The sequence below is a fragment of the Chanodichthys erythropterus genome, chromosome 15, assembly GCF_024489055.1.
Source record: "Chanodichthys erythropterus isolate Z2021 chromosome 15, ASM2448905v1, whole genome shotgun sequence".
NCBI classification, from domain to species: domain Eukaryota; kingdom Metazoa; phylum Chordata; class Actinopteri; order Cypriniformes; family Xenocyprididae; genus Chanodichthys; species Chanodichthys erythropterus.
Window position 1 is genome coordinate 2,558,018 of NC_090235.1, and position 14,135 is coordinate 2,572,152.

General features: G+C 36.1%; 1 protein-coding gene across 4 annotated transcripts in view; it reads right to left on the reverse strand.

Annotated features, from left to right (window-relative positions):
* Positions 1 to 10,907, reverse strand: part of znf516 (zinc finger protein 516) — a 114,860-nt gene extending 103,953 nt beyond the window's left edge. For 3 of the 4 annotated variants that reach the window (XM_067361458.1, XM_067361456.1, XM_067361459.1), the window contains exon 1: positions 10,369 to 10,907. The gene's annotated coding sequence lies outside the window, so the exon portion shown is untranslated. Of the gene's footprint in view, positions 1 to 8,271; positions 8,470 to 10,368 lie in introns of those variants that run through there. The other variant, XM_067361457.1, reaches the window with a different exon arrangement.
* Between the last annotated feature and the right edge of the window lie 3,228 nt (positions 10,908 to 14,135).

Sequence of the window (14,135 nt, forward strand, 5' to 3'; positions counted from 1 at the left end):
TGCCACAACTGTTTGTGTGGTTTCCAGCCAATAGCAACAATGACTTGTTTCTATAATCTCAAATGGAACATTTGTTAGACATTGTGTGATTATGCACTACTGAATAAAGTACCATAAAGGGTTCTAGTCAGGTTTGGTCTAGTGTGGCATTGTTATGGCTTGATGTTATGTGGTTTGGAGAGTATTATGTTCTAAATGTATAACATGATCTGGTTTAACCAGGTTTGGTTTGCTATCTAATTTGGCCTTTCATGGTATCATATGATCGGTCTTTGCTGCAGTACCATCTTTCAGCATTGCTATGGTCTGGAAAGGTCTGGTCTTAGTTTGATGGTTGTTTATGCTGCAATGAGGTAAAGATACAATTAAAGGGTTAGTTCACCCAAAAATGAAAATTCTGTCAGTAATTACTCACCCTCATGTTGTTCCACACCCGTAAGACCTTTGTTCATCTTCGGAACACAAATTAAGATATTTTTGATAAAATCCGATAGCTCAGTCAGGCCTCCATTGACGCAAGATAATTAACACTTCAGGATGCCCAGAAAGCTACTAAAGATGTATTTAAAACAGTTCATGTGACTTCAGTGGTTCAACCTTAATGTTATGAAGCGGCGAGAATACATTTTGTGTGCCAAAAAAACAAAATAACGACTTTATTCAACAATATCTAATGATGGGCGATTTCAAAACATTGCTTCGTGAAGCTTTTGGTGCGTTCAAGTCATGTCGGAAAGATCGTATTTACGAGCAGAACTGACATGAATGCCACCACAATGTCGTAAATACCAGTGGGAAGCTCGTAATTTTCTTTAAGCTCCGATCTGTACGAGTTGGGGGCGTGTCAGTCAGAAACATGGCGAAATACCACAATATTACAGGTATTTAGCAGTGAATTGTCAGGCTTTTCTATTTACAACAAAGTAAGCTGATTCCCAGCAAAAAATACAATAGCATCACAGTATAAAAATGTAATATGCAACAATAAAGTTTACAACAGCTTCATAAATTAATTAAAAAACATAAAAAAGCAACATACAACTAATGTACATTATTTGCTCTACATTTTCTAGAAGCAGAAGTGTTGTAATTTTGTGTAATTAATTTAGAGAAGGCACACCGCCATCATACTCCGACGAAAGTGACTTGAACACACCTACCGTCGTACACACGATTTCCCACCTCGTAAATACGAACTTCCCAGGAAGACTTGAACGCACCATTTGAAGCTTTAGGAATCTTTTGTTTCGAATCAGTGGTTGGGAACATCTATCAAACTGCCAAAGTCATGTGATTGTAGGCTTCGTTACATCATAAATGTTTAGAAATTTCAATGGTTCTCCAGTGGAGGGCGTGACTTTGGCATTGTTTTGAAATCGCCCATTACTAAATATTGTAGAATAAAGTCTATATTTTGTTCTTTTGGCGCATAAAAAGTATTCTCGCCGCTTCAGTCACAGTCACATGAACTGTTTAGTAGCTTTCTGGGCATCTGAAAGTGTTAATTATCTTGCGTCAATGGAGGCCTCACTAAGCCATCTTAATTTTAATAAAAATATCTTAATTTGTGTTCCGAAGATGAACGAATGTCTTATGGGTGTGAAACAACATGAGGGTGAGTAATTAATGACAGAATTTTCTTTTGGGGGAACTAATCCTTTAAATGGGACAGTTTACGCAAAAATGAGAATTACACTAATTGCACAAAACTTAGGAGTTGGTATGATTTTTCAATGTTTCTGAAAGAAGTTTCTTATGCTCACCAAGGCTGTATTTCTTGGAGCAAAGATCGGGTAAAAGCAGCAATATTGTGAAATAGTATTACAAGTTTCATATTTAAATATATTTTAAAATGTAGTTTTTCCTGTGATGGAAAAGCTGAATTGTCAGCATACTCCTGTCTTCAGTGTCACGTGATCCTTTATAAATCGTTCTTTCTTATTGTTACCAATGTTGAAAACAGAATTCAGAGAAATAACAAGTTTAAAAGAACAACATTTATTTTAAAATAGAAATATTTTGTAGTAATGTAAATGTTTACTGTCAATTTGGATCAATTTAATGCATCCTTGCTCAATAATTCTTTCTTTCAAAAAATAAATAAATAAATCTTATTGACTCAGGACTTTCTCTCTCCTGAATAACCGGGATGGTCTTTTCCATATGATGAAAGTGAATGGGAATCAGAGCTGTCAAAGTCTTAAAACAATGAAAAAAGCACCATAAAACTATACAGACAATAATTTTCAAACAACAAATTAAATTTCTGTTTGTTTCTGACACAAAGCTACTGTATGGCTTAGAAGCCTTGGAATATACAGAGTTTATAAGTTCTTTTTTTGTTTTGTTTTTGTTGGAGCTTTACAGCTGCAGTGCCCATTCACTTTCATTATATGGTGGAACAACATGAGATGTGTGCATAAATAAGATTTTTGGGTAAACTATCCCCTTAAAAAGGCAAAAGACCATGGCAATGGTACAGAACAAGTCTACTAACTCAATGCTGGACACGATGGCAGTGAGGTCATGGTCAAAAACAGGGATGTGTGCAGTATACAGTACCAACCTGTTCCTGTTGGAACGTTGAACAGGAAGATACACACTGCCATCACTTGTTGTGCTCTCTTGTGCCAAAGCTGTGCCCTGCTTAGCTCTCTCTGTCTCTCTCTCTGCCCACTGATGCCAGCTCACTCATGTGCCAAGCCCTCCACTAGACACTGGGCATTATGCACGCCCAACACAGCTGATACACACACAAATCCTGGATACAATCATTCCAAAACAGTTTTTTATCATCAAAACACATTTGTATTTACTACAAGTAATGAACAGTCATGACACCACCAGCCTGTTTTTCCACTATACTGGGTGATGCTGATTAGTCAGCACTACTGAATTAAAAGACAAGGTATCTGCCATCACTTGAATAGATTCTGGTTCAGTCAAGAGAGATAGCATCCCTTTGTGTACATATAAAACAAAACATGGGCAGATTAAGACACGTATTTCTGCCTTAACACTCCGGAAAAACAAGTACAGCAGTTGGTTTACCTTACTATACTGGTTGAGGCTGTATTTACTACCATATAGTAGATCAAAACACAATTACAAAACAGTATTACTTTAATATGAAGTGGAATTAATTTTTGTAATAAATAAATGAATAGACAAAATAATGTATTTTTAAGAATTATTTATTTATTTAATACACCAAAATGACATTACATATTGTTTATACTACATGAAAAATTGAACACATGTATTGCGTTATATATCAAAATATCATATGTGTAGCAGAGTAACCACAGTTGTAGATCATCACATTAACAATGGACGTGATCCACCAAGACAATTAGAACATATCTAAATAATTATTTAGTGAAATGTTTGCTTGAAATGTGTTTTCTTTGAAATAAATGGCAATTGGTTTGATATTTTGTTATGTAATGCAATGACACTGACATACATTTTTTTTGTTTTTTGGAGCAACTGTATGTATCTAACGCTGTATTTACTGACTATTTAGTGCCTAATCAAAAACAAACAAAACCACAAATAGGTATATAATCAAATAAATATCAACCAATTTAGGAAGACATCTGTTCACTCTTAACCTGGACGTCTTAACTTAGCAAATTAAATTCTTCATGCGGAGTCTCTCCTCCCCCTCAGCTGCACTTAATCCCAGTGATTAAATCATTTTTCTTCAGTCCTAATTTTGCCTGTTACAGGGCTCTGATGGAGGATGGGCGTGCTCTCTATTGATTGGTGGGTTGAGCAGATTACCCTAATAGCGGGATTACCGCCCACATGTTGACCACGCGTGTTGGAGCTGCTCGGCCGTGGTGCCAGCTCCCCATCAGATGGCCCGGGGGAGCAGTGAAGACACACCACTCAATGAGAGCGTGTGTCTGTTCATCTGTCTGCAGGGGTGCGCATTAACAAGTATTTGGCGTCATTAAGTTCTTTTATTTGCAAACTCATTAGTCATCTCATCTGTGTTGTCAGTTAAGATGTAGTCAAGTTCACTAATGCTATAATAATTATCAAGTATAGCTTAGGCTATACTAAGGCTAGCACAGCTTGCTTGGAACATGACGGGTCCTATGTCAACCTGTGTAAATGTTAGTTAAAGGGTTAGTTCACCCAAAAATGAAAAATCTGTCACTGAGTACTCACCCTCATGTCATTCCAAACCCGTAAGACTTTCAGAATGCAAATTAAGGTATTTTTAATTAAATATGAGAGATCAAACTTTGACACTTCAAAAAGTTCATAAAGAGATCGTAAAACGAATCCATATGAATTGTCCAAATTTTCTGAAGAGCCTAAATTCAAACTGTTCATCATATAAAGAAATCGTGTCTCTTCAGAAAATTTTGGACTGAACAGCTCAATTCATATGGATTAGTTTAGCGATGTCTTTATGAACTTTTTGAAGTGTCAAAGTTTCAGTTGCGTAGCTGTCAACAGAGGGACAGAAAGCTCTCAGATTTCATCAAAAAGAGCTTGATTTGTGTTCCAAAGATGAACGAAAGTCTTACGGAAATAACATGAGGGTGAGTAATTAATGACAGAATTTTCATTTTTGGGTGAACTAACCCTTTAATCTAGCAATAGACTTAGCGCTCATGGACCGTTGGCTAAACAGCTGATGCGTAAGGCAAACAAAATGAGAAACATTTTGTTAGTTTCAAAGTCATCATATGACTTAAGTTGAATTCTACAGGATTTCCAGGTACATGTGTCACGTCGTAACATTTAATGGGGGCTCGTCCGGGATCACCTGTAAATGTTGCATTCTCTTAATGTCCCTAGGCAAATTGAAAAGTTTTTGGGTCGCAACAGTCCACCTGGAAACAATGCCTTTGTGACGCCAAACCACCTCATAGAAGAAGAAAGTCGCTGTGTTTGACCACTTATCAGTATCAGCTAAATGCTGGATTTTCAGAAGTATATGAAGTTCACCTGGCACAATGTTCTTAAATGAAGAATAATTTATTAGATGCATACCGGTCTGTTATCGTAGGGAAGTCAACTTTACATTTTCATGCCCCAATCATGCTGCAGAACAAAACGAACTGTGATTGGTTGGGCGGTCCTTGGTCAATGAAAGCTGCGATGGAGTCCAGACCTTCTGCCGTCAGTCTAAATGTCTGACTATGCGAGACTACTACAAATGTAACCTGAAAATGTGCTTCATCTGGTACAGTAACATCTAAATAATCTGTTTTTATTGAAGTGGAAAATGTGATTTAATATAATTGAATCAAATTGACTACATTGTGTTACGCCAATAAAAGTCGTTTAAATGCAGAAATACCCAGCTCTGACAGGGTCAGAACTTTGACTAGAAAGAGTAATTTATAGCAGAATGTCCAAGCTGCTTCTTTCCATACCACGAAAGGGAATGGTGACCATCTTGTGCATAGTTTTTAGTGAAAAACAACTTAAATTTCAGTCATTTCCTCATGCAAAGCTACCGTTTGTTTAAATGACTTTAAATATATTGCACAACTCATGTAAGACTATTCTTAAAATGCTTTTCTAGTACTTTTTTTGTCCACTTGGGAGCTTGACAGCCTCAGTCCTTATTCACGTCGAATGTATGGAAAAGAGCAGCTCAGACATTCTGCCAAACATCAACTGTGTTCTACAGGTTATACGGGTTTTAAATGACATGATGATGAGTAAAAGATGACAAAATGTTATTTTTTGTGTAAATGATCCCATTAAGGAAACGATTGAGCATTTTCATTTAACTCGCTCGCCGTAATTCAAACCAAAGGTGAATTAAGACCACAATTTATGGATATTTCCTTTCAGAATTATTGCTCCTGAGGGCAAATGTCTCTCAAACTCGGTGTGCGTGTGTCTTCGAAGCCATTTTCCTGATTATGATTCTATTAGACTGAATGTACAACATTCAGCTGTTTATCAAACAGACAGTTATTCAAATTAATCCACAACAGGTAAAACTGCACTTCAGTTGATGACATATGCATGACCCAATCCTCCAACCGTCTCTCTCATGTATCTGTTTCTGTACGTGGGTGTGTGTATGTGTGTGCGTATGTGTGTGTTTATGTTTAATTTAATCAGCAATGAGAGGCAATGATGTAGCAATGAAACATTTAACAGCTTTGTGACATACTATAATACACATTACGCATACTGTAGCAATAATATCAGCTCATTAAATCTATTTCCCTACTTTGAAATAATCAACAGAACGCATCATAAAACATTACTGCATACACTTCACCAAAAGGATCTAACATTTGCGGCGCTCGTTATTATGTCTTCTGAATCCAACTGACACTAATGGCTAAGCAGCCTCATATTGCTTCAGTATAACAAAGGCATTAAAATATTAAAGTTGCAAATGTAAGCTTTTCTCATGTGTCCAGATGGGGGAACTAGAAGCTTATTCAGGCCATGGAAAAAGAATTCCAGTAATCTACTGCTGATCCTTCACAATGCCACCCTTGTGCCTTTTGTTTTAGCCTCCCTATACTGCCTGTACTCAAAGCCACTGATAATGTTAATGGTCCCTTCCTCCAGCTAGCGGATCTTGAGCTATTAGGGGTTGCGAGAGGACTGGAAATGCTTGTTAAGTCATAGTAGAATGTCGAGGGGACGTACAGGGTCAACTTTGCAAGGTCACCACAAGTTCAAGCCATAAACCTCAAACAGAAAATAGTCTGGTGACAAAGGGAAATGTCAAATTAGGAACGTTATTTAATCCTCTGGATATATGCGGAAGATGTACATGTTGCACATTCTAGACCAATAGGTATTTGACCAATGTTCAAATATTTCAAATATCTTGGTCTTTTATTGTCATTATATAAACAGCTTGGGCTCCATTTCAAATCAAAAGCACAATTCGGCCATCACTGTTTTTAACTTATTTCAGTTTTTTTTTCTTTCAACTGCTCATTCCATTCTCATTCAGAGAAAAAGATCTTGAAATCCAATAATCTTTCGACATTTAAATGGTTGAACCCAAGCCCTCAGGACCTTTTCAGAAGAAAAACAAATCCACAAAAAAAATGCACTCAACATCTTATCACTTTTCCTTACATCTCGGTTGGGATTTCATAGGCTGCTTAGGTCTCTTCACAACTCGAACAAGCAGTACAACACCCACTCGCTCACTCCCGAATGAACATGCTGGAGTTTGTTTGATTTGCACTGTCAAAAGGTGTGTAGTGCGTGAACTGAAGCCATGTAAACAACTTGCTTCATTGAGGCTGAGCACAGTAACCAGCTGCACATAAAAGGGAAGTGACTTTAGCAAAGGCCCATGCAAATAACTCCCACCGCTGCTGCAAGGTAAGGCTTTTGTCTGTCGGCAGAGAACACAAGAATAACTCTAGTGTCTCTAGTGTCATCTGCATCTTTTTAATCCAAGGCCACCTCTTGCAAACCAAAAAAATTAGCTAACACAATAAAATATGCAGTTGTTACTTTGAGGAGTTAATTATTTTCACTAACTTTTTTTTTTTTTTTTTTTTAAGAAAAGGCAGTTTGTTCCTTATGTTTAAACTACATGTGCACATGGTGAAATGTTGGGATCAATTTAGATGAAACACCATTTTAGGTCACCTGACAAAACATCATTCCATTGTATGTAAACCAGCAAAAAGGAACACAAAAGAACCCTCAAAAGTATCCCGTTCAACGTCATGCTGGTCAGAAAAAGACCCCTCATTACAAAGCAAAGGGGTATTAACTAGTATGCTGACGCCATCCCCGCAGCAGCCCCCCAGCAGCCCTTATGCCAGCAAATTCACCTAATAATACAACAAGAGAGCCCAGCACATGCCTGTTGGGTGATTTACCACAAAACCTCCCTCAAGTTATTTGACTGTTACATGAACTTTCAGCTTCACACAAGCAGATGTTCCTTGGCACCATGACAGCCATGATAATGATAATGCACACACATATCACCCTACTCCCCTTCATTCAGCTCATTATCATTATCAAACAACACCAAAACCAGTTTAACAGTTTGTATCCAAACTACTAAATAAGTAGCCTTCCTTATATGTAAATGAGCATGCAAACTTAAACATCTAGTTACAATAAATAAATAAAAAAACACTTAAGGGTTTTCTCAAGTTTAGAGGCTGTTGAAACTGGCTATAGGTGTTTACTAATCAAAGTATGCTGCATAATCACATACTGTATAATTAAAACATGCTATAATTACTATGCATGCTAATTAGTTTGATTAAGTTTTATAACTGTAAAATGTCTTACCATATGTTTTTATTTATTAAGTGTCCTCATGAAAAATCAGTCATGCACGTTCTTTAGGAAGCACGAACATCCTCTACTGCTTTTCAAACGCTTCATTCACATAGCCTATTCCTTATCCCCGTATAGTGAAGATCCCAATTCAACAGGACCGTTATCCAAAAATTCCCTGTAAATCGCAGTCCGTCGTCCTCCAAAGGCTTTGAGCCTTGATAATGGTAAGCTAAATGCGAACTGACAAGCATCCGACAAGCTTTCAGGGAGAGGGGAGGAAAAAAAACTGAACAAAACAAAAAAGTAAAGCACCAAAGCCCCGCCCAAGACTGTAATAGCTCTGAAAGTAACATTGGGTTTAGATTTAAGACCATACGAAGCCAATGGTCGCTATTGTGTATTGTACCAAAAAAAAAAAAAAAACATCTAATAATAGATCATGTTTAAAGTAATCATGTCGAAAAAAAATCAATAGAATGATGGAAGATAGCTGGAACCTAATTTAATGCTGGGCATTACATGGTAGCCTATGTTTTTTCCATCTAAAATAATTGGTTTTCAGTAATGTATCATGTTTTCCTCTGTATCAACAGGTTTATTATTTAAATGCGCGGCTGTTTTCCTGAGCTTGGCTCGGTTTTGGGTTCATAGTTAATATAATAACGATTAGAGCAGAATTAATATGTATAGCCTACGCGATATAAAGTGCATAGTGACTGTTGTTAAATTAACAAGAGAGTGAATAAAGCATAAAGGTCGTTATATCTGCGTTGTAGATCTAAAAGTTATAAACAAACACGTTCAAGTAAATACATTTGTCGTCAAAGTCGCCTAAAGTTAAAATATATGACACACGAAACTTTGACATGCCAACTCAAAAACATTTCTGAATGATCACAGATGAAGAGTTGGGAACCGGTTCTTATGAACAGCTTCCATTTAACAAATACCGATCTGAATCTGAACACTGCTGCTCTGAATGTGTTAACTGTCGTTTACACAAACATCGCTAGTACTGTAGGCCTACAGCGAAACATACAGCAGCCAGCAGTCCGTTTCCAGAATGATTCTCTTATGAACCGATTCTTTATAATGAATCATAAACATTCAACGCAACTACTGTAGCCATAATGACTCTATCATGCGCCGGTTCGTTCTAACAAAAACATACAACAAAACCGGTGTAGTACGATTCCCGAATGAATGACTCTTACGAGTCTGTTATTGAATCAAAAATGTACAGAGCGACCAGTACGATTCCTAAACAAATGGCTCTTATGAGTCGGTTCTTTTTAGTGAATCAAAAGCACTTTAATCTGACTCATTTTACTAAAACCACAAATAGCCTGCATTCTGTTGTGATTATAAAATTTTATGTAAATAAATAAAATAATCAAATGTTTTATTAGTTTTATAGCTATTTTATGTAGCCTAACATATAAAGCCAATTAAGCTACACGATTGGCTATGCCACCTCTAAAAAGTCTGTGAAAACTCATTAAACTTTGCCAGAAATGTATTTAATTAATTTCTGATTTGTTATAGACTAGACTACATGCTATGTAAAAATCTCGTCAATCTCACCAGCAACAGACTGCTGTACACATATAAGCCTACAATGAGAATTTCTTACTTTAAAAAATGTCTTTCTCAAAAGTAGATTCGTTAGAGGAATTATGGAATGATCCGAATCGGAATTATTAAATTCCTTCCGGTTTCAGTACAGATGGTTAAAGCTCTTCAGAAGAGAAACTTCCTAAAAATAGCGCATGGACAAACAGAATGGGTTATGGCAGAGGTTATAACCTATGTGAGTGCGACACGATAGGCTTTATGTAGGCTAGCTACTGCTATTAACAGTAAATAAAGGACTAATTCAATGTACGACTATCATTTAAAGTGAGTTGCCAATAGATTGATCTCTAATCTTAATCTCAGTTCCACCAGCAGCGCTGAAACAATGCCTATTCACATCACGACAGCAAGTCCCAGCGAAATCTCTCCGTCCAATCTCCCTTCAAAGTAGCGAACTAACATTAACACGAACGATTAAGCGATGCTACAGTTTATGATGAAATCTTTCTCAGAATTCGATTCGAAACTTACCTCGTTACATATAAATGACGTAATGAAGTTGTGGGGCAACGGCACAAACGCAAGGTGACACTCCGAGATGATGACAAACTGAGTGGCATCCGCACTCCGCAGTTTCCAAATGACTTCAGCGTTGAAATCGCAAATCAAAGCAATCAAATCGTCTAGGTTCGTAGATCGAGGAAACAATGTGATGACATCGAACGACGTTGATCCAGGTCGAGACGGATCGACAGCGAAGTGCCCCGTGTGTTTGGTGCGACACCTGGAGAGGCAATGGTTCCGTACCTCCCTCTTTCATTGACTATTGTTTATTCAGCATAAAGTTATGTGATGCAGAAGTCTGGTGTTGAGAAGACTTGTAGTGGTAATGGTACACAGTCTCGGTCTACTGGCACATAAAGTGATAATGACTGACATTTTTTGATTATTGAAATGATTTGGGAAAAGATAAAACACACATAGGCTATATATATATCTAGGCTTTAAATGGGTCAAGGACGTGAAGATCATTTTTTATTTATTTTGTCTGGATCTATTGGGTTATTCAACGAGACATTTCAATATACAATAAATAAATAAATAATTAAAAAAATGATTAAAAATATTTTAAGGCAAAATATATATGTGGTGTGACTAGAGAAAGTAAAAAAAAGTCTAAAAACAAATGATTATTATGAATTATTCTGTTGTGTAGGCCTAATATATCTGAATGTCCACCAATATCTGAAATATATCTAATGTCCACCCCCACCCAAAAAAAAAAAAAAAAAAAAAAAAAAAATATATATATATATATATATATATATATATATATATATATATATATAGCTATGGAAAAAATTAAGAGACCACTCCAAGTTCAATTATCAATGTTAAGTGGTCTCTTCGTTAAGTGGTATTCTTCTTCTCTTCAAGTAACGCAAGTTACTTTTTCATATTTATTGACTGACAGCTCTCCTTTCCTCATGTTGAGAGAAATAAAGTGCAGTGGTGTTGTGTGCGCTGTGTAAACATGATGGTTATTGTAGTTCATGTGAACATGCATTTACTCATTTCACTTGCACAAAAACATTCAGTATTCTTCAAAATGATAAAACTGTGAAATGTAATCTCAGAATTTTACGCAAAGCTGTAATAATTAACTATATTAAATTACAAAAATATACTTTATGTATTAAATTTCACTTTATTAAGCAAAGTCTTTTCTGCTGACCTTCAATGATCCAATTCAAACATACTAACAAGCAAAAACTGTACAGGTGTAAATATGCATTTCATTCAGCCTGAGGAATATTCATTTCACTTATTTGCCAAAAATAGAACTTTTTTTGATGTTATTAAACAACAAACAAGCAAGGTCGGCCCAGTGTAATTTTGTAATACGTTATAATGTAACGCATTATACTTTTATAAAAAGTAATTAATGCAATCCTCACTTATATAAATGAACTATAGTGTCCTGCACTCACTAGTAAAAATCTATCTATCTATCTATCTATCTATCTATCTATCTATCTATCTATCTATCTATCTATCTATCTATCTATCTATCTATCTATCTATCTATCTATCTATCTATCTATCTATCTATCTATCTATCTATCTATCTATCTATCTATCTACAGTATCTTTCTATCTATCTATCTATCTATCTATCTATCTATCTATCTATCTATCTATCTATCTATCTATCTATCTACAGTATCTTTCTATCTATCTATCTATCTATCTATCTATCTATCTATCCATATATATATATATATATATATATATATATATATATATATATACAAAGTTTTGGCATGAAACTCTAATGGGCATCATTACTCATCCTGCTAATAATCACATCATTATCTATAGGTCTCAGATGATTTGTTCCTGTTGTATTAGTAGCCAATGAGCTTGCGTGCTTAATCTTTAAATACATGAGTTAGCATTTGCTTAGCAGCGCAGCGTGCTTCAGAAACCCTTCCCCAGCTCCACCTGTATAGATCTGCTACGGGGTATTCATGTACGCTATAATGTACAGCAACAGCAATAAAGCAGCAGCAGCGTAGCAGATCTATTCCGCCAAGACCAAACATATCTACATTGTCATACCTATTACCATGCCAAACACTCCGAGAGTTGTCATGACATTGACAGAAATATATATATATATGTGTGTGTGTGTGTTCAAGGTGTAAGTAAAGAAAATAATTTTGTTTCTTGACATTTTTGGAGCTATTATGTTTTGCAAAAAACTTGCAGAAAATTATTGCATAACTTGTATTTAAAACTACAGACATCCTTCTTTGTCATTGAGTGACAGAATTTATCTTAAAATTTGAAAGTGGCACATGATATGCACACATGCAGGCTTTTATTACTATATTTATTACTATATTACTATATTTTATTTAGGAATTGCATGTAATGGTATGTATTTTTTAATAATTTATTGATTTAGCAACTAGTCCTTTACTTGAATTAACTGATTTATTTGTTCTTTTCATAGAGCAGCTCCTTTAAATTCTTTTTTTTTTTTTAATTCACCACACTTGCCCTTTAAAAAACAGTGTGATTTAAAGTCAGTAGTCAAACCTAATCACTATTGTATAATTTCAGCTCTTCGTTACATAACTTTCAGGCCCGCCATGCAGAAGTGGATAATGCAGTAGCTGTTTGGCTGGAGCTGTTGCAGGACACCTATGTGAAGAGTGGTCATTAGTGGCTCTCACCAGAGGCTGTGACAGCTGTCGCTTGTGGCTGCCGCTGGGCCCCAGTGCCTCCCCCTCGCCTGCTCACAATGCTCCAGTATGAACAGTAGGTCTGAAAAGACATGCAACCTGACTCCCTCATCTCCACTTACCCATCTCATATTTAATCCCAGACTCACCCTGTCATTAACCATCAGCCACATTACCGCAGGCCCACAGCTTTGATCATTAATCAACGCATTCGCGCAATTATCGAACGGCACAGATGCTCGCCTAACAAGGCCTGTTTTGCTAACTTTTATTTTTTTCTATCATATTTTGTATTATAATACATCATTTATTCTGTTTAATTGTCTTGCGAGTATGCTTGACGATTAGTGTGGTACAATTAGGCCTGGTTTGTGGTATCGGGACTGCCATCCTTTTAAGGGTTTGTTTTTGAGATGGAAGTCCATGAGCGAGAGTCTATGGATTTTTTGGTTGTGGGGGAAGGGCAATTCTGAACTCTTTCACCCCACAATTCCTCTCAGGCACACACAAAACCTCACACACTGGAGTCTGGACACAAGGGGGAAAGGATAAGTATAAATTATCACATGTGAAATACAAATGAAACATTCGGTTTTATAACAGGAGCACGAAAAGGGGGGTTACAAATGAGTCTGAGTATATGTGTCAATTTAAACATTTGTTTCCAGCTAACAAAAATATGTTTCTAATAATGTTTTGCTAATGTTACCATTAAGTTATTTCTGAATGTTCTGTGAAATGGATGTTTTGTAAATGTTTTATGTCTTGGTTCTGCAAATGTTAAGGGAACATTTAATTTTATTATTTTGCAAAGATCGGAATGTTACTTTTGAATGTTCTCTGAACATTCTGAAACAAATAACATTTAGATAAATGTCCAACTAAAATGTTTAAAAAAAAAACATGGCCTGGACAATGTATAAATAATGTTTTATATTAACGTGTTAAAAACCAGATACCTTTGAGCAAACGTTCTATTGACCTATTTGTTCATAACTTTAATAGAACCTTGCCAGAATGTTAGCTAAATGTCTGAGAACGTCTGGG